Raw genomic sequence first — 20,047 nt, forward strand, 5'->3', positions numbered from 1 at the left:
TTTATTTTTGTAACTTATAGTAACGTTTATGTCTTGCACTGTACTGCTGCTGCAAAACAACAAATTTCACGACATATGTCAGTGATAATAAACCTGATTCTGATCCTGATTCCAGAGTCAGCTTCATGAGAAGTTCATGAGAAGTTGGGGGAGAATTGATAGGGGACGGGAAGATAGTACCGAGGTTTTCATAACATCAGGAACTCCCGAGATGCTTTGCAGCCATTGAGATAATCCTTGATGTAAGGTCTCTGTGGTAACAGAAGGAATTTAGCAGCCAATTTACACAACACAAACTAAATGTTATAACAAACAAGTAATCTATTTAATTCAGGCTCCACTTCCCAGACTCCTGCTTTTATGCTATCCCCTCCTCAGAAAGAACAGGGATAGAGTTCCCCTGGTCTTCTCCTACCACCCCACCACCCTACGCATCCAGCACATCATTCTTCTCAACTTCCCCCAGCTACAACGAGATCCCACCACCAGCCACACCTTCCCCTCCCCACCCCTTCCTGCTTTCCGCAGGGAACACTCTCTCCGTGCCTCCCTGGTCTGCTCACCCCTCCCCACCCATCATTCCCCCTCTCCGGGCACTTTCCCCTGTAACTGTAGGAGGTGTAACACCTGCCCTTACACCTCCTCCCTCACCACCATCCAGGGCCCTAAACAGCCCAATCTAAGTGAGTCAGACACCCATATACATCTCCATTGGCCTCGCCTATTGCATCCGGTGCTCCCAGTGTGACCTCCTCTACATCGGTGAGACCGGGCACAGACTGGGTGACCACTTTGCCGAGCACCTGCGCTCTGTCTGCCGTGGCCGTCCGGAGTCCCCGGTTGCAGCCATTTTAATTCCCCTCCCCATTCCCACCCCGACCTGTCTGTCCTCGGCCTCCTCCACTGCCGGGGTGAGGCCAAACACAAACTAGCGGAACAGCCCCTCATATTCCCCCTGGGCCGTCTACACCCCGATGGCATGAACGGTGAATTCTCCAGCTTCAGGTAACCTGCTCCCCCTCTGTCCCTTTTCTGTCTCCTCCTGATCTCCCCAGTTCCTCCTACACCCACCCCCACCCCCCCGTCACCCTCTTTCCCCGCCCCCACCCACTCCATCTGTCCATCACTCACACACCCCTCCCACTGGGTCCCCTCCCCCCCCACTGTTCCCACCTGCCCTCCCCACCTCCCTTATTTGTCTCCATGCCTCCACCTTCCTCTCCTGTCAGATCCCACCATCAGCAGCCCCTCGTTGCCTCCACCCATCACCTCTCAGCCCCTGTCGCCATTCCCACTCTCCCTCAACCGTCTCCTTTCAACTATTTAGGAAGCTACGGCTTTACTCTTTGGAGAGAAGGAGGATGAGAGGAGACATGATAGAGGTGTACAAAATATTAAGAGGAATAGATAGAGTGGACAGCCAGCGCCTCTTTCCCAGGGCACCAGTGCTCAATACAAGAGGTCATGGCTTTAAAGAAATGGGTGGGAAGTTCAAGGGAGATATCAGAGGAAGGTTTTTTACCCAGAGAGTGGTTGGGGCATGGAATGCGCTGCCCGGGGCAGTGGTGGAGGCAGGTACATTGGTCAAATTCAAGAGATTACTAGATAAGCATATGGAGGAATTTAAAATAGAGGGATATGTGGGAGGAAGGGGTTAGATAGTCTTAGGCGAGGTTTAAAGGTCGGCACAACGTTGTGGGCTGAAGGGCCTGTATTGTGCTGTACTGTTCTATGTTCCCTCCCCCTTCCATCTGCCTATCACCCGTCCTCACCTGGATCTACCTATCACCTGCCAGCTCTTGCTCCAACCCTTCCCCTCACCTCCTTATACTGACTATCTCCCCTCTTATCTTTTAGTCCAAATGAAGGGTATCAATCCGAAACATCGACTGTCCATTTGCCTCCACAGATGCTGCCTGACTCGTTGAGTTCGCCTAGCACCTTTTTTGTTGACCCAGGTTCAATCCTGACTTCCGGGGCTGTCTATGTTGAGTTTGCATGTTCTGGTATTAAAGGGTTAATTGGTCACTGTAAATTGCTCCTAGTGTGCGTTGGTGACTGGTAGTTCTGGTAAATTGAGGGGTGCTGGTACACTGGGAGTTTTGGTAAATTGGTGACTGGTATTCTGGAGATAGTTGATGGAAATGTGGGGAGAATAAAATTGGATTAGTGTAGGATTAGTGTAAACAGGTGATTGGTGATCTGTGCAGCCTCAGTAGGCTGAAAGGTCTGTTTCTGTGCTGTATGACTCTATGTACAAACATTGGCCAGGAGGTGTACAGGACATCCAGAGAGCATTGCTAAATAATTGCTGGGAAATCTGACTGTCTCCTCCAGTCTCTCCCTGAGGATGAGACAGCACTTTTTCACTAATCTGCTCTGATGGAGATCAATTTGAGACAAGTTGGATTGACCTGACAGTCACTGTTGCTGATGTTTGCATACATCTAACTCAATACAGACTGAAGGATTGAAGATCTTCCTATTTGTGTGTCTCAGTGTCAGATGCATTTACCAGACCTTGGTTCAGCAGGAGCCGAAAGAATGGATTTTGCATGGTTACGTGTTAAGAGAGGAGATTAAACATCAAAAACCAGAGTATTTCAAGTCTGTGCAGATTTTGTGAAATTTTCTCCTGTTGTGCCGGTTCATATATCAGCAAAGCATTAGGGCATCTGACGCAGAGGAGAGTCAGCTCCAGAGAATCTTATAATTAATCAACAGAGGCATCTTCTTCATAACCAGGTGCCTGTTGTGATACCTGGCACTCCGCACTCCAAGCTCAGAGACTAAACACTTAACTCCGCCAGATGGAGTAGAATATCAGTACAACTGCTTAGAATAGTGCAAGAATCCTGGTAAACCGACAAAGCTGAATATTCCCCTCCTGATACACAGGCATTGGATAGGGAATGGAGGAAGCCATGTGTGTGGAAAATATTCTAACGCTTTCCAGTTTCTTTTCTTGCTGTGTCCTTGAGTGTTGGATCTCACCCCAACAGTTCTCCGCACAGCTGAGGCAAGTCCTGGGAAACTGATATCCTGGAGCAGGGAAATAGATTTTGTGGCAGTCTCCCTGAAGAGGAGCAGGGTGTAAGGAGGACTTGCGTACCTTGAGCGCCTGTCACATTCCTTAGGGATGTGGCAAGATCTCTGCAGACAATGACATACACTGTTGGAGTGCAGGAAGGACGCCATTGAAATTCTGCACAGAAGAACCCACAGACGGTAGTACCACTGAAGATGACTAGATCAGTTGAGGGTAGCCTCTGACATATCAGAAGCACTCTACATCACTGCCCCTCCCACAGTTCACGCTTCCACAGTACCGCCCCTCCCACAGTGCAGTGGTCCCTCAGTACTACCCCTCCCACAGTGTGACCCTCCCTCAGTACTGCCCCTCCCACAACATGGAACTCCCCCAGCATAGCCCCTCCCACAGTGTGGCTACCACTCAACATTATACAGTCAGCCTAGATCTTTGTACTCGAATCTCTGAAGTTGGACTTGAATTTGAACCCAGCACCTTCTGATTCAAAACTAAATTACTTGGGAAATAAAAAACACACAGCAAAGCTAAGTGATGAATTATTCCAAGGGACTTTTGCAGCCCAGGTAGGGTCCACTGAGTGTACCCTTGGCTGGACTGGGTCTGAGGCCCATTTTCCACCATTGCCTCCTGTCCTTCAATACTATTGATTAACAAAATCTGTCAACCTCAGATTTAAGTTTCATAATTGACCTGCACCAATTGGCATTTGCAGAGAGTATCAACATTCTTTCACCCTCTGAAGATTTCCCAACTTCATTCCTAAAATCCCCTGCTCTAATATTTAAAGTTTGGTCCCAGACTCCCTGACCAATGGGAATAGTTCCTCTCTACCCATCCAATTGGCTAAATCTGATGCTGCCTAACTCGTTGAGTTCCTCCAGCAGCTCGTTGTTGCTCCTGATTGGCTAAATTTAACTTGGAAGCTTCCATGAAATCACTCTTTGGGTCCTCTATCCCTCTTGATTACAACCCCCTCCCCATGTTGCTGTTGGCTCTCTCAACCCAATCCTAAGTTTCAATAGGAATCCTTTAACTGAACAACTCTAAGTGTGAGCTCAGAATATGAGGGTGGTGGTTGAGCCTTGCTTTCTGCTGAACGATTGGACAAATAATGCACCCCGTCACAACTGTTGGTGTCAACAGTATCATGCACTCTGATCTCTACTCAGCGCTGAAGGTTGTGTTTTTCTTGTTCAATTATTCGTTTTTCTGGATTTGTCACTTGCAAGGCCAACATTGAATGTCTATCCCCAATTGCCCTGGAGAAGATGGTGGGGAGCTACTTTCTTGAACCACTACAGTCCTTAGGAAAGAGTTCCAGGATTTAGATCCAGCGACAAAGAAGGACTAGCGATATATTTCCAAGTCAGGATGGTGTTCATCTTGGAAGGGAACCTGCAGATGGTGGTGTTGCCATACATCTGCTGCCTTTGTCCTTCTTGGCGGCAGAGTTTCTGGGTTTGTGAGGTGCCTGGGTGAGTAACTGCAGTGCATTTTTAGGTGGTGCACACTGCAGACATTGTGTGCTGGAGATGGGGTGAATGAAAGTTTAAGTGATTGATGAGATGCCAGTCATATGGGATACCTTGTTGCGTGTGGTATCGAGCTTCTTGAGAGTTGTTGGTACTGCAAGTGTTCCATCACACTCTTGACGTGCCTTGTCCATAATAGAAAGGCTTTGGGGTATCAGGAGATGAATCACCCTCTGCAGGATCTTCAGCCTCTGACCTACTCGTGGAGTCATGGCATTTATGTGACTGGCCCAGTTTCTGGTTGTGGTGATCCTCAGGATATTGATGGTGGGGAATTTGGCGATGGTAAGGTCATTGAATATTAAGGGTAGGTGGTTAGACTCTCTCTTGTTGGAGATGGTCATTGCCTGGCACTTTTGTGGTGTGAATGTTACCGTCATTTCTCAGCCTGTATCTGAATGTTGACTAGGTCTTGCTGCATTCTGGCATGGACTACTTCATTTACTGAGATTAATGAACATCCTGACCTGCCAATGGAGACAACCTTCCTGCCTCTAATTTATCTATCCATTTCATAATTTTATATGTTTCTATAAGATCTCCTCTCATTCTTCTAAATTCCAGTGAATATAGTCCCAGGCGACTCAATCTCTCCTCACAGGCTAACCCCCTCATCTTCGGAATCAACCTGCTGAACTTCCTCTGCACCGCCTCCAAAGCCAGTATATCTTTCCTCAACTAAAGAGACCAGAACTGCACGCAGTACTCCAGGTGCGGCCTCACCAGTACCCTGTACAGTTGCAGCATAACCTCCCTGCTCTTAAATTCAATCCCTCCAGCAATGAAGGCCAACGTTCCATTTGCCTTCTTGATAACCTGCTGCACCTGCAAACCAACCTTTTGCGATTCATGCACAAGCGCTCCCAAGTCCCTCTGCACAACAGCATGCTGCAATCTTTCATCATTTAAGTAATAATCTGATCTTCCATTTTTCCTTCCAAAGTGGATGACCTCGCATTTACCAACATTGTACTCCATCTGCCAGACCCTTGCCCACTCACTTAACCTATCTATATCTCTCTGCAGACTCTCCACATCCTCTGCACAATTTCCATTCAACTTAGTGTCATCAGCAAACTTAGATACGCTAGTCTCAGTCCCCTCTTCCAAATCGTTAATGTATATCGTGAACAGTTACGGGCCCAGCACCGACCCCTGCAGCACCCCGCTCACCACTGATTGCCAACCAGAGAAACACCCATTTATCCCAACTCTCTGTCTTCTATTGGCTAACCAATCCTCTATCCATGCTAATACATTACCCACAACTCTATGCATCCTTACCTTATGGATAAGTCTATGTGGCACCTTATCGAATGCCTTCTGGAAAATCGACAGAGATCCCAGCACTGATCCCTGCTGAACACCACTGGTCACAGACCTCCAGTCAGAATAACGCTCCTCCAGCACTTCCCTCTGTCTTAGAAACATAGAAAACCTACAGCACAATTCAGGCCCTTCGGTCCACAAAGCTGTGCTGAACATGTCCCTACCTTAGAAATTACTAGGCTTACCCATAGCCCTCTATTTTTCTAAGCTCCATGTACCTATCCAAAAGTCTCTTAAAAGTCCCTATCGTATCCGCCTCCACCACCGTTGCCGGCAGCCAATTCCACGCACTCACCACTCTGAGTAAAAAACTTACTCCTGACATCTCCTCTATACCTACTCCCCAGCACCTTAAACCTATGTCATCTTGTGGCAACCATTTCAGCCCTGGGAAAAAGCCTCTGACTATCCACATGCCTCTCATTATCTTATACACGTCTATCTTCTTTGAATCTAATCTACCCGTTTACCAGTGATTTTGTGCGCCTTAATTTTATAGATTAATCCACCATGAGGGACCTTGTGAATGCTTTACTAAAGTCCATGTAGACAACATCCACTGCACTGCCCTCATCTTTGTCACCTCCTCAAAAAACGCAATCAAGTTTGTCAGACATGAGCTGCCCTGCACAAAACACACAAAGTGCTGGAGGAACTCAGCGGGTCAGGCAGCATCCGTGGAGGGAAATAAACTGTTGACGTTTCGGGCCGAGACCCTTCATCAGGACTGGAAGGAAGAGGGTAGAAGCCTGAATTAGAAGGTGGGGGGAGGGGGAGGAGCACACACAGGCAGGGGACAGGTGAGTTCAGGTGATAGGTGAGTCCAGGTGAGAGGGGGAAGGGAGATGAGTGGGGGAGGGGGTGAAGATGTAATAAGCTGAGAGGTGATAGGTAGAAGAGGCCAAGGGCTGAAGAAGGAGGAATCTGGTAGGAGAGGGCAGTGGACCATGGAATAAAGGACAGGGGAGGGGAGGAGAGGAGATGGGCAGGTCATCAAGGTGGGGGAAGGGAGCTGTGGGAATAAGGGGGGGGGGGAGAAAAAGAAGGAGTGGGGTTACCAGAGGTCTTCTGTTTTCACTATAGATGTTGTCTGGAACATCTTTCTTCATTAACAACTCCACTGCACTTTTCCCGTAGCTGTAACACTTTATTCTGCATTCTGTTATTGTTTTACCTTGTACTACCTCGATGCGCTGTGCAATGAAATTATCTGTATGAATGGTATGCAAGACAAGATTTTCACTGTACCTCGATACGTGACAATAATAAGCTAAATTCAATTCCAATTCCTTGTTGAAATGATACTTTGCATTGCCACTCTCCATAAACCAAGTATGTGCGAGAAAAAACTGAAATGGAAGCTATTTTCAAAACCTAATTACAGATTCCCCCTTACTCACAGAAAACGTACATTGGCTGCCAACCCTGAACATGTAAGTGAACTGAAATGGTGCATTTGGAATTGGAAGTAGAGTTGGAATTGGTTCATTATTGGGACATGTACCGAGGTACAGCAAAAAACATGTCTTGCATACCTTTCATACAGATCAAATCATTACACAGTGCATTGAGGTAGTACAAGGTAAAACCTACCTTGGCTAGGTTGAGTGAGCTCGGGCTTTTCTCTTTGGAGAGAAGGAGGATGAGAGGTGACTTGATCGAGGTGTACAAGATGATAAGAGGCATAGATCGAGTGGACAGCCAGAGACTTTTTCCCAGGGCGACAATGGCTAACACGGGGGGGCATAATTTTAAGGTGATTGGAGGAAGGTATAAAGAGGACGTCAGGGGTAAGTGTTTTACACAGAGAGTGGTGGGTGCGTAGAACGCACTGCCGGCAGAGGTTGTGGGGGCAGATACATTAGGGACATTTAAGAGACTCTTAGATAGACCCATGAATGATAGAGAAATGGAGGGCTATGTGGGAGGGTTACATAGATTTAAGAGCAGGGTAAAATGTCGGCAGAACATTGTGGGCTGAAGGGCCTGTACTGTGCTGTAGTGTTCTGTGTTCAATGTTCTAATAATTGTACTGTTACCCGACAGTAGAAGCAGAGAATTAAAATACTTGAGTTTGAGATTGTTCCCTTTGGAGGTTTTGCGTTCCAGGACTTTTCCCATAAGTTTCTCTTAGGGAGCTCGATAATGGAGGGCATAGATCCATTTTGATTGGTCGAAGGGTTCGAGGGAAGGTGAGGAAAGAGGTTCAGCTGACTGATTCCTGGGAATCTCTATTCTATAGGTACTCAAAGTAGAGAAGCAGCATCTCGGATGATACTGATGATTTCGAGGCCATGCATTGGAAGGAACTTATCATGGACTCCTGCCATCCTAACCGTCACCTCCTGCCTCATTCATAGTTGAGTCTCTGTTTTCTATATTGGCCTTGTGAGCCACCTCAGAAGCTGCAGAACAATAGTGGAAGGAAGCCATATTAGGCCATTCAGCCCATTGAGCCGTTCAGTCATGGCTGATTTTTTCAACCCCATTATCCCATCTTCTCCTTGTAACCCTTAACCCCCTCACTGACGAGGAGGTGTACAGGAGTGAGATAGGTCGGCTGGTTGAGTGGTATCGCAACAACAACCTCACACTCAACGTCAGCAAGACCAAAGAATTGATTGTGGACTTCAGGAAGGGGAAGTCAGGAGAACACACACCAGTCCTCATTGAGGGGTCAGCGGTGGAAAGGGTGATCAGCTTCAAGCTCCTGGGCATCAATTTCTCAGACGGTCTATCCTGGGCCCAACACATTGATGCAATCACGAAGAAGGCATGCCAGTGGTTCTTCTTGATTAGGAGTTTGAGGAGATTTGGTACATCACCAAAGACTTGCAAATTTCTACAGATGTACGGTTGAGAGCATTCTGACTGGTTGCATCACCACCTGGTATAGAGGCTCCAATATGCAAGATCAAAAGAGGCTGCAGAGGGTTGTAGACTCAGCCAGCTCCATCATGGGCACAACCCTCCCCACCACCAATGACATCTTCAAGAGGCAGTGCCTCAAAAACATGGCATCCATTGTTAGGGACCCTCCCCACCCAGGATATGCCCCCTTCTCGAATCTACCATCAGGGAGGAGGTACAGGACCCTGAAGACCAGCACTCAATAATTCAGGAACAGCTTCTTCCCCTCCGCCATCAGATTTCTGAACCGTCCATGAACCCATGAACACTACCTCGTTATTCCTCTTTTGTATTATTTATTTATTTTTGTAACTTTTAGTAATTTTCATGACTTGCACTGTACTTCTGCCACAAAACAACAAGTTTCACGACATATGTCAGTGATAATAAACCTATTTCTGATTCTGATTCAGTCAAGAACCTATCAATGTCTGCCTTAAATACACCCAATGACTTGGCCTCTGCAGACCTCTGTGGCAATGAATTCCATTGATTCACCACCCTCTGGCTGAAGAAATTTCTCCTCACCTCGGTTTTAAAGGAATGTCCCTTTATTCTGAGGCTGTGCCCTTCTCGATGCTGAGGACCTGCCTCAGAAGAAGATTGTGCACTTTTGTTTTCAAGGGACATTGACCTCAGTGGCAAAACCAACCATTGTCCACCCCTATTTGTCTTTTGATTAAATTAACCACACTCTTGGTCACACATGGGTTTGAGCGGGTAACAATGGCAAGATTTATTTTCCTGAAGCACATCAGTAAAATGGATGGGTATGCACAACAATCCAGTCATTTCTTGTTGCCACCGTACACTCTAGCTTTCAATTCCAAATTTATTTCATTACCATGGTAGAACTTGAACTCCCATCTCCCGATCAACAGCCAAGATCTCTGAATACCAACCACTCTGTCAAGAACTTTACAGAGTTAGCAGTACTTTGGATCACATGTGTGGTGAAATATTGTCACAAAATGACAACACTACTGGAGGGAAGTTTATCAATCACTGATTTTGGAGAACATCTTGAATGTTAATTTATGCAGAGATTAGATTCAAAAATCAACATAGTCTTAAATGGAAAGAATACGAGCAGTGAGCTGTGTGGTTAGGATGGGGTTTTATTTCGTTCAGCTTTATGACTTGCACTGAAGTGTACGGTAATATTATCCAGATGTTTGTGCTGCTCAGCAGGATGGGCTGGTCCACCATTTTGTCCACATTCGGGAGAAACTGCAGAGATTTATCACACAGACAATTGTAGAAATATTTTAGCCAATAAAAACTAATAAATTATGTGCAGCTTTTTGTTTGTTTTACAGCATAAATTTTAAGCCTGGAGTATATTAGGTGGGAGTGTTGGAAGTGTTGTATGCCCTGTTGCTGCAGACTGTTTCAACTTCACATATAGCAGAGTGAAGCATTTCTTAACATTCTTTTCAAACAATGGTATTTTAGATGAGCTCAATGTTACATTCCTCTCCAATCTCCCATGGAAACAATTGATCTTCGGAGCTTGGTTAGCTGCTCAGATCAATGGCTGTATAAAACTTCAAAACTCTTAGAGTAACAAAACAAATTAATTATTCATTTTAATGACAGTTATACGAACGTATGTTAATTAGTCCCCCATGTATTCATTGAATCTGCCATACTGGTTTTTCTTTTGCTTCCTGTATATAGCGCCTGAGCCTATCCCATCAAACAATGAGGTCGAGGCTGCTCTGTGGACTTAGCTTTTCCTATGTCCTTAAGCTCTCTGGTTAACATAGATCTGCCAACATCAGATTTAAAATGAACAGCTAACTGAATATCATTAGTTATTAACAGAAGAGAGTGTCCAGGTTCTGCTACCTTTAGCAAGCCTTTTGACAAGGCCCTACATGGAACGTTAGTCTGGGACGTTAGATCACATGGGATCCAGGGAGATCAAGCTGAGTGGACACATAATTGGCTCGATGGCAGGAAGCAGAGGGTGCTGGTCCAAGGTTGTTTCTCGGACTGGAGGCCCGTGACTAGTGCTGTGCCACAGAGATTGGTGCTGGGCAAATTGTTGTTCATCGTTTATATAAACAATTTGGATAAGAATGTACAAGGCACAGTTAGTAAATTTGCAGATGACACTCAATTAGCTGGTGTTGTAGAGAGTGAAAAAGGTTATCAAAAATTACAGGGGGATCTTAATCAACCAGGTAAATGGGCCTAGAGATGACAAATGACATTCAGATAAGTGGGAGCTGCTGCATTTTGTGAAGTCAAACCAGGGTAGGACTTTCACCATTGGCATAAGGCCTGGGTCTATTGTAGAACAGAGGGACCTCAGAGTACAGGTACGTAGTTCCCTAGATGTGGTGTCACAGGCAGACAGGGTGGTGAAGAAGGTATTTGGCACGCTGGCCTTCATCAGTCAGGGCAATGAGTATGGAAGTTGGGACGTTACGTTGCAATTGTACAAGACACTGCATTTGGAACATTGTGTTCAGTTTTGGTCACCCTGCTATAGGAGAGATGCCATTGACCTGGAAAGAGTGCAGAGGAGATTTACGAGGATGTTGCCAGGACTCGAGGGACTGAGTTATGGAGAGAGGTTGAGCAGGTTGGGATTTTTTTCATTGGAGTGTATGAAAATGAGGGGTATAAAATCATGAGGGGCACAGATAGGGTGAATGCTAGGGTTGGGGAATCAAGAACAAGAGGGCATAGGTTTAAGGTGAGAAGGGAGGGATTTAATAGGAACCTGAGGGGCAACTTTTTCACCCAGAGTGTGGTCAGTATATGGAACGAGCTGCCAGAGGAAGTGGTTGAGACAGGTATATTAACAGCATTCAAAAGACACTTGGACAGGTACACGGATGGAAAAGTTTGGAGGGATATGAGCCAAATGCAGGTAAATAAGTCTAGCTTAGATGGGAACCTTGGTCGGCATGGACATGTTGGGCTGAAAGGCCTGTTTCTGTGCTGTATGACTCAGTGATTCAACACTGCTTAAAATGGTCAACCTCCTATTCTGAAACTATTCCCCTTGGTTCAAGGGAGACACAAGAAATTCTGCAGACACTGGAATCTGGAGCAATACACAAAAAGTGCTGGAGGAACAGCCAGGACCTCCCGGTGGCCACCCACTTCAATTCCACATCCCACTCCCACACTGACATGTCTGTCCACGGCCTCCTCTACTGCCACGTCGAGGCCAGACGCAGGTTGGAGGAACAACACCTCATATTCCGCCTTGGTAGTCTCCAACCTGATGGCCTCAATTTCTCTAACTTCTGGTAACCCCAACCTTCTTTTTCTTCACCCCGCCCCACTCCTTTGTCTTCTCTATTCTTGGGGCTCTCATCCCCCGCCTTGATGACCTGCCCATCTCCTCTCCTCCTCTCCCCCATCCTTCGTTCCATGGTCCACTGCCCTCTCCTACCAGATTCCTTCTTCTTTAGCCCTTTGCCTCTTCTACCTATCAATTCTCAGCTTGTTACATCTTCTCCCCCTCCGCCACCCACCTACCTCCCCCCCTCACCTGGACTCACCTATCACCTGGACTCAACCTGTCCCCTGCCTGCGTGCACTCCTCCCCCTCCCCCCACCTTCTTATTCTGGCTTCTGCCCTCTTCCTTTCCGGTCCTGATGAAGGGTCTCGGCCCGAAACGTTGACTGTTTATTTCCCTCCGTAGATAAGATTTCTTTATTACTCACATGTACATCGAACCACACAGTGAAGTGCACCTTTTGTGTAGAGTGCAGCCTGCAAGTGTCGCCACTCTTCTGGCGCCAACATAGCATGCCCACAACTTCCTAACCCGTACATCTTTGGAACGTGGGAGCACCCGGAGGAAACCCACGCAGGCACAGGGAGAACATACAAACTCCTTATAGACAGCAGCTGGAATTGAACCCGGGTTGCTGGCACTATAATAGTGTTACACTAACTGCCACACTACCGTGCCTGCCCACGGCTGCCTGACCTGCCGAGTTCCTCCAGCACTTTTTGTGTACTGTCCCTTGGTTCAAGATCGCCCCTCAAGAGAAAGAATCCTCTCAGCACCTAACCTTTCCAGCCCCCTCAGAATCTTATTTCATGAAGATTTTCTCTTTCTTCTGAACTCAGGTAAGTACTGGCCACTCTCTTAATTGTTTCTCATAAAATAGCCCTTGCATTCCAAGAACCAGCTCTGAAGTTTTATTTTCCCCAAAAATATACTTTATTTATAATATACACAGTAAATAACATTGGGATATGTCTTTTTCTATTTTATTGTGCCATCAAACCAATGCATTATCTCCTAGTGCATCACTGGCATTCATGTTTTCTCCTTACTGCACCAGTAAAGTGTTTGACAGGCTGTTACACAGGATCCAGTCCCTCCATGTCCAATGGTTGCAGGACCCTGGACTGTGGTGCCTCCCCACAGAGCCTTTACAGTGGCTGCGCTGAGCTTTAACGATTACTCCTGCACCCAGGAAAGTTCCAGTCGGCAACATTCGCTTGGAACATCTTGCTGCACTGGAAGACTAACGAGTTGCAGACAGAACAACATGCATCTTTCACCGAGTTGATGATCTTCCAGCAGCAGGTGATGTTGGTATTAATGTTGGTTTATTACTGTCACATGTCCCAAGATGCAGTGAAAGGTTTTGTTTGCATGCCATCCAGACAGATCATTCCGTACAACAGAGCATTGAGGTAGTACAAGGGAAAACCAATAACAGAACGCAGAATAAAATGTTACGGTTACAGAGAAAGTGCAGTGCAGGCAGACAATAAGATGATGAATAGATCGGTATTGGTATTAGTTTATTATTGTCACTTGTACTGAGGTACAGTGAAAAACTTGTCTACGGCATACCAATCATACAGGTCAATTCATTACACAGTGCAGTTACATTGAGTTAGTACAGAGTGCATTGAGGTAGTACAAGTAAAAACAGTAACTGTACAGAGTAAAGTGTCACAGCTACAGAGAAAGTGCGGTGCAATAAGGTGCAAGGTCACAACAAGGTAGATCATGCGGACAGAGTCCATCTCATCGTGTAAGGGAACTGTTCAATAGTCTTATCACAGTGAGATAGAAGCTGTCCTTAAGCCTGGTGGTACGTGCCCTCAGGCTCCTGTATGTTGTACCTGATGGAAGAAGAGAGAAGAGAGAATGTCCCGGGTGGGTGGGGTCTTTGATTATGCCGGCTGCTACACCAAGGCAGCGAGAGGTAAAGACAGAGTCCAAGGAGGGGAGGCTGGTTGTGAGATAAGGGTGCATCTTTTAGTATATGTGAGGTCCGTTCAAAGGTCTGATAACAGCAGGATAGAAGCTGTCCTTGAGCCTGGTGGTACGTGCTTTCAGGTTTTTGTATCTTCTGACCAATGGGAGAGGGGAGAAGAGAGAATGTCTGGGTGGGAGGGGTTTTTGATTACGTTGGCTGCTTTCCCAAGGCAGCAGGAAGTGTAAATGGAGCCAATTGAGGGGAGGTTGGTTTGTGTGATGGACTATGCTGTGTTCACAACTCTCTGCAATTCCATGCAGTCTTGGGCAGAGCAGTTGCCATACCGAGCTGTGATGCATCTGTAAGCTGTGATCTGTAAAAAGTGGTCGGAGTCATCAGGAACACACTGAATTTCCTTTATCTTCTCAGGAAGTAGAGCACTGGTATGTTTTCTTGGCCATTGCATCAACATGACTGCACCAGGTCAAATTGTTTGAGATATTTACAGTGTGTGACCCTGGGAACAGCCCGTAGATCAGAGAGTCCCCTGTTACACAGGTTCTTGGACCAAACAAGGCCCACTGCATCTCTTTCCACACTTTCTTGATCAAACGCACAATCCACAAGGAGGTGGACAATCATCTCATCCTCATCACAGCCACCTCGAGGGAAGTATGACCCCAACCTTCTCCAAGTACAAGTATATTCTCCAAATGAAGAGACCAAAACAGTCCACAGTCCTCCAGGTCTGGTCTGTCCAACATCTTTAGTGTAACCGAGACTCGATAATCTGTTTTGATGATGGGCTTGGGATGTATGACCCCTCCATGGTCAGAGAGAGCACCCCTTTTTCTGTAAAAGACTACCACCATCCAGGCTATGCCATCTTCTCGCAGCTACCATCGGGCAGGAGGTACAGAAGCCTGAAGTCCCACACCACCAGGTTCAGGAACAGCTACTTCCCATTCAGTTCCTGAACCAATCAGAACAACTGAATCACTACAGTCTAGCAACACTATGATCACTTTGCACTAAAATGGACCTTGTTTTTTTTTGTTCTAATTGTGCTTTCTTGTAAAAATTGTGTATACTTTATGTTTAATTTACATTTTTCCTGTGAATGCTGCTTATCTGATGCTATGTGCCTGTGATGTTGCTGCAAGTAAGTTTTTCATTACACCTGTGCACACATGGACTTGTGCATATGACTCTAAACTCAACTTTGACTTTGACATGGAGTGCTATTTTACACCCACTTACAGAACAGACAGGGTTTCAATCCATTGTCTCATGTGAAAGGCAACACTGCAGTTTGTGGAGGGAAATGGACAGACAACGTTTCTGGCCAAGACTCAGATGAAGGGTCCTGATTGGAAATGTTGACTGTCCATTTCCCTCCACAGACGCTGCCTGACCCGCTGAGTTCCTCCAGCAGTTTGTTTTTTGCTCTGGGTTCCAGCATCTGCAGCCTCTTGTGTCTCCACTGCAGTCTGTAATGAAGGGTCAGTTTGGATTTCTGCACTCAAGTCTCTATGGTGGGATTGAATCACAACCTCATGACTCCAGGCAAAATACTGTCATCCACTGCACCGTTGTAGAATCCCTGAAGAGGGTACTTCAGTGAGAATGACTCAGACACGATGAACGGACTGGTGGGAAGTGGTGAGGTTTATAACGAAACCACTCTCATTATTAACACTCAGGATTTCTGTCTTTTTGACAGTGATCGACATATTGTGACAAAATGAGGATTGAACTGAGCTGAATTAATTGTTCTGGTTGAACTAGGGAAGAGCACACCATTGCCAATGGTTCAACGTGAGAACAATAACCCAGTGTGTTTTGCTGTTACTGAGTGGTAGTTTGTCAGTACCCCCTACTGATGCAGGAAGCAAGAATGTACACCGTTTGGATTGAAAACCTGTGTTGTTAATGATCAAATGAGGAATAGACTGTTGCTAGATGTTATTTTATTGTTAGCTCATTTTGAGAGCCGCATGATTTAAACCAAAGAAAGATGTCTGAGATAGGATAACCCAAAAATCATAATACTTTTAACTAAAAATGGTGGGTGTTGGTCAACGAAGCCTCTTCTTCACTAATAATGAGCAAAATGCTGGAGATATGTGACATGTTTTTTACCATGGAGAAAGACATGAAGATAGGACCTTGAGATAGTTAATGGGGATTTCTTGGAGATAGTCCACATTTTAGCAGAGGAGGTGCCTGATGTCGTAAAACTTATGAAGGTAGATAAATTTAGGAGTTTTATAAGAAGTAATCAAGAAGCTCGATGAGGGCAGGGCGGTTGATATAGTCTATATGGACTTCAGTAAGGCATTTTGTTCTACATAGTAAGCTGCAAAGGAAACCTAGATCTCACGGGATCCAGGAAGAGCTAGCTAACTGGATACACAATTGTCTTGATGGTAGGAAGCAGTGGGTGATGGTGGAAGGTTGTGTTTTGGACTAGACGCCCGTGACTAGTGGTGTTTGCTAGGCTCAGTGCTAGGCACACTGCAATTTGTCATCTATATCAATGATTTGGATGAGAATGTACAAGGTATGGTTAATAAGTTTGCAGATGACACTAAAATAGATAGTGTCGTAAACAGTGAAAATGGTTATCGGGACTTACAGAGGGATCTTGATCAGCTGGGTAAGTGGGCCAAGGAATGGCAAATGGAGTTTAATTCAGATAAGTGCGAGGTGTTACATTTTGGGTAGGACTTTCACTGTAAGGCCCTGGGAAATGTTGTAGAACAGAGGGACCTGGGAGCACAAATACGTGGTTCCCTGAAAGTGGCATTGCAGGTAGACAGGGTGGTGCAGAAGGCTTTTGACACGCTGGCCTTCTTCAGTCAGGGCACTGAGTATAGAAGTTGGGATGTTATGTTGCAGTTGTATAAGACGTTGGTGAGACCACGTTTAGAATATTGTCTTCAGTTTTGGTCACCCTGCTGTAAGGAAAATGCCATTAAGCTGGAAAGAGTGCAAGGGAGATTAATGAGGATGTTGCCGGGACTCGAGCCTCTGAGTTATGGAGAGAGGTTGAAGAGGACTTTATTCATTGGAGCGTAGGAGAATGAGGGGTGACCTTATAAAGGTGTATAACCTCATAGGGGGCACAGAGAGGGTGAATATACTTAGTCATTTTCCAAGTTTGGGGAATCATGAACTAGAGGGCATAGGTTTACGGTGAGAGGGGAGAGATTTAATAGGAACCTGAGGGGCAACTTTTTCACCCAGAGGGTGGTCAGTATATGGAACGAGCTGCCAGAGGAAGTGGTTGAGGCAGGTACATTAACAACATCTAAGAGGCACTTAGACAGGCACATGGATAGGAAAGATTTAGAGGGAAATGGGCCAAATGCAGATAAAGGGGACTGGCTTTAATGGGAATCTTGGTTAGCGTGGATGAGTTGGGCCGAAGGGCCTGTTTACATGCTGTATGACTCTCTATAATATAACATCAGGTGATTTATGTGCAGAGAGAAACAGAAGCCACACGCAAGATGCTGGAGGAACTCAGCGAGTCAGGCAGCATCTATAGAGGGAAGTGGATGGTTTGATGGTCGGCAGTCGATTGCAGCATCTGCAGAATCTTATGTCTTCAGAGAGAAGCAGAATTTCATCTCCAGTTGTGAGAATTGCCATAAGTTTGAGATCTTTGTCTTCGTAGACGGCTCTTCAGGATCAAGCAACAAACTATCTGCTGGAAGAACTCAGCAGGTTGAGCAGCATCTGTGGGAGGAAATGAATTGTCGATGTTTTGGGTCAAAACCTTTCCCCCCACAAATGCTGCTTGACCCACTGCGTTCCTCCAGCAGATTGTTTGCTGCTCCAGATTCCAGCATCTGCAGTCTCTTGTGTCTCCCAGGATCGAAGATGACTTGCTTCCACTCTGGTTTTGTGGGTTCTGAGGTAGCTCTTGGGGCGAGCATTTTGTGAAGTGGTGCACCCTTGTGTGCTCCTGATGCCTGTCCTCAAGGTCAACAATACCAACCCCAATACTGCTTCTCCACTCTGAGTGCTCAAGGGCCAGAGATCCCTCAGAGTCAGTGGGGAGGTTTCACTTCATCAAGGAGGCTTTGAGTAATCAGCTTGGGCAGAACCCTCGACTGCCCGCTGCCTGGACCCGTGAATGGCCACCTTGGCCAGGCCTGGGAGCAAATCGACCAACATCTCGTGTTGGTGAAGTTAACCGATGAAAGGTCATCAGGCTGAAACATTAACACTAGTTCTCTCTCCACAGGTGCTGCCTGACCTCCTGTGTTTTCCAGCATTTTGTGCTTTTATCCTTAACGTCATACCCCCACCAATTTTTACTCATGCCCGGTGAGCCAAAGTGCATTCACACTGCAGGAGAAATAAAGAGCGGTCACACAGAACTGGTGTAGAGCTCTGACCAAAACAAAAATGTAAATAAAAAACTCAGATGCCGGAAATCTGAAATAAAATCAGAAAATGCTGAAATCAGTCAGCAGGTCAGTCAGTATCTGTGGAGAGAGAAACCATTAACATTTAAAGTCCAGGACCCTTCATCAGAACTGGAAAAGAAGGAAAACAAGTTAGAACATAGAACAGTACACAACAGGAACAGGCCCTTCGGCCCACAATGTTGTGCTGAACTAATTAAATTAGTAATCAAATGCCCTTCTGCCTACACAATATCCATATCTGCCTACACAATACACAATATCCACTTCCTGCACATTCATGTACCTATCTAAGAGCCTCTTAAACGTCTCTATCGTATCTGCCTCCACCACCACCCCTGGCAGCACTTTCCAGGCACCACCACTCTCTGTGTAAAATATTTGCCCTACACATCACCTTTGAACTTACCCCCTCGCACTTTAAATGCATGCCCTCTGGTGTTAGACATTTCAACCTGGGAAAAAGATACCGGCTGTCTACTCTGTCTATGCCTCTCATGATCTTATAAACCTCTATTAGATCTCCCCTCAGCCTCTGCCGCTCCAGAGAGAACGAACCAAGTTTGTCCAACCTCTCCTCATAGCAGATACCCTCTAATCCTGGTGAACCTCTTCTGAACCCTCTCCAAAGCCTCCACATCCTTCCTGCAATGGGGCAACCAGAACTGAATGCAATACTCCAGATGTGGCCTAACCAGAGTTTTATAAAGCTGCAACGTAACTTCCTGACTCTTGAGAAGTTAGTGACTTCATTCTAAGATAAGAATAGACAAGGTATCTTTATTAGTCACATGTACATTGAAACACACAGTGAAATGCATCTTTTACGTAGAGTGTTCTGGGGGCAGCCCGCAAGTGTCGCCACACTTCCGGCGCTAACATAGCACGCCCACAACTTCCTAACCCGTACGTCTTTGGAATGTGGGAGGAAACCGGAGCACCCGGAGGAAACCCACGCAGACATGGGGAGGACATACAAGCTTCTTACAGACAGCGGCCAGAATTGAACCCGGGTCGCTGGCGCTGTAATAGCGTTACACTAACCGCTGCACTACCGTGCCTGCCCTGTCCAGCCTGATCCAAACTTCCTTCATTAATAAGTGATTTGTCCTTTCATCCCCCTTCACGTTTATTTGAAACTTATGATGCTCTGCTTAGGAATCTCTCCTGGACCCATCCTTCTACTTGATTGTCAGGCACATTCTTTGGTTTTCTTGCCCTGAGTGGTGTTTGAAATAACAAGCCCTCATTCACCTTATTAGTAAAAAAGTGCTTGACTGCAGTCACATCTCAGCATCAAAGTGGTGAACATCACATTAATGTTTTTAAAGGACAGAATCTGAATTACAGCAACTGCCGTCGTGCCTTCCTTCGAGGTCGCTGGGATGTGAAACACTCCATCAATCCAGCTTACATCAAGCTAAAATGTAGACAACTCAGAGGACCAACTTATTGCTGAGTGATAGGTCATTAGTCACATCACTTCAAAGGTTTTCAATGCAGACTCTGTGTTCTTTTGTTTAAATAAAAAATGTACTCATTTCTAATGCCAATTATGGTATCATAACATCATTTGCTTTAACCTGCTTGCA

This window comes from Pristis pectinata, chromosome 20, assembly GCF_009764475.1.
Source record: "Pristis pectinata isolate sPriPec2 chromosome 20, sPriPec2.1.pri, whole genome shotgun sequence".
NCBI classification, from domain to species: Eukaryota; Metazoa; Chordata; class Chondrichthyes; order Rhinopristiformes; family Pristidae; genus Pristis; species Pristis pectinata.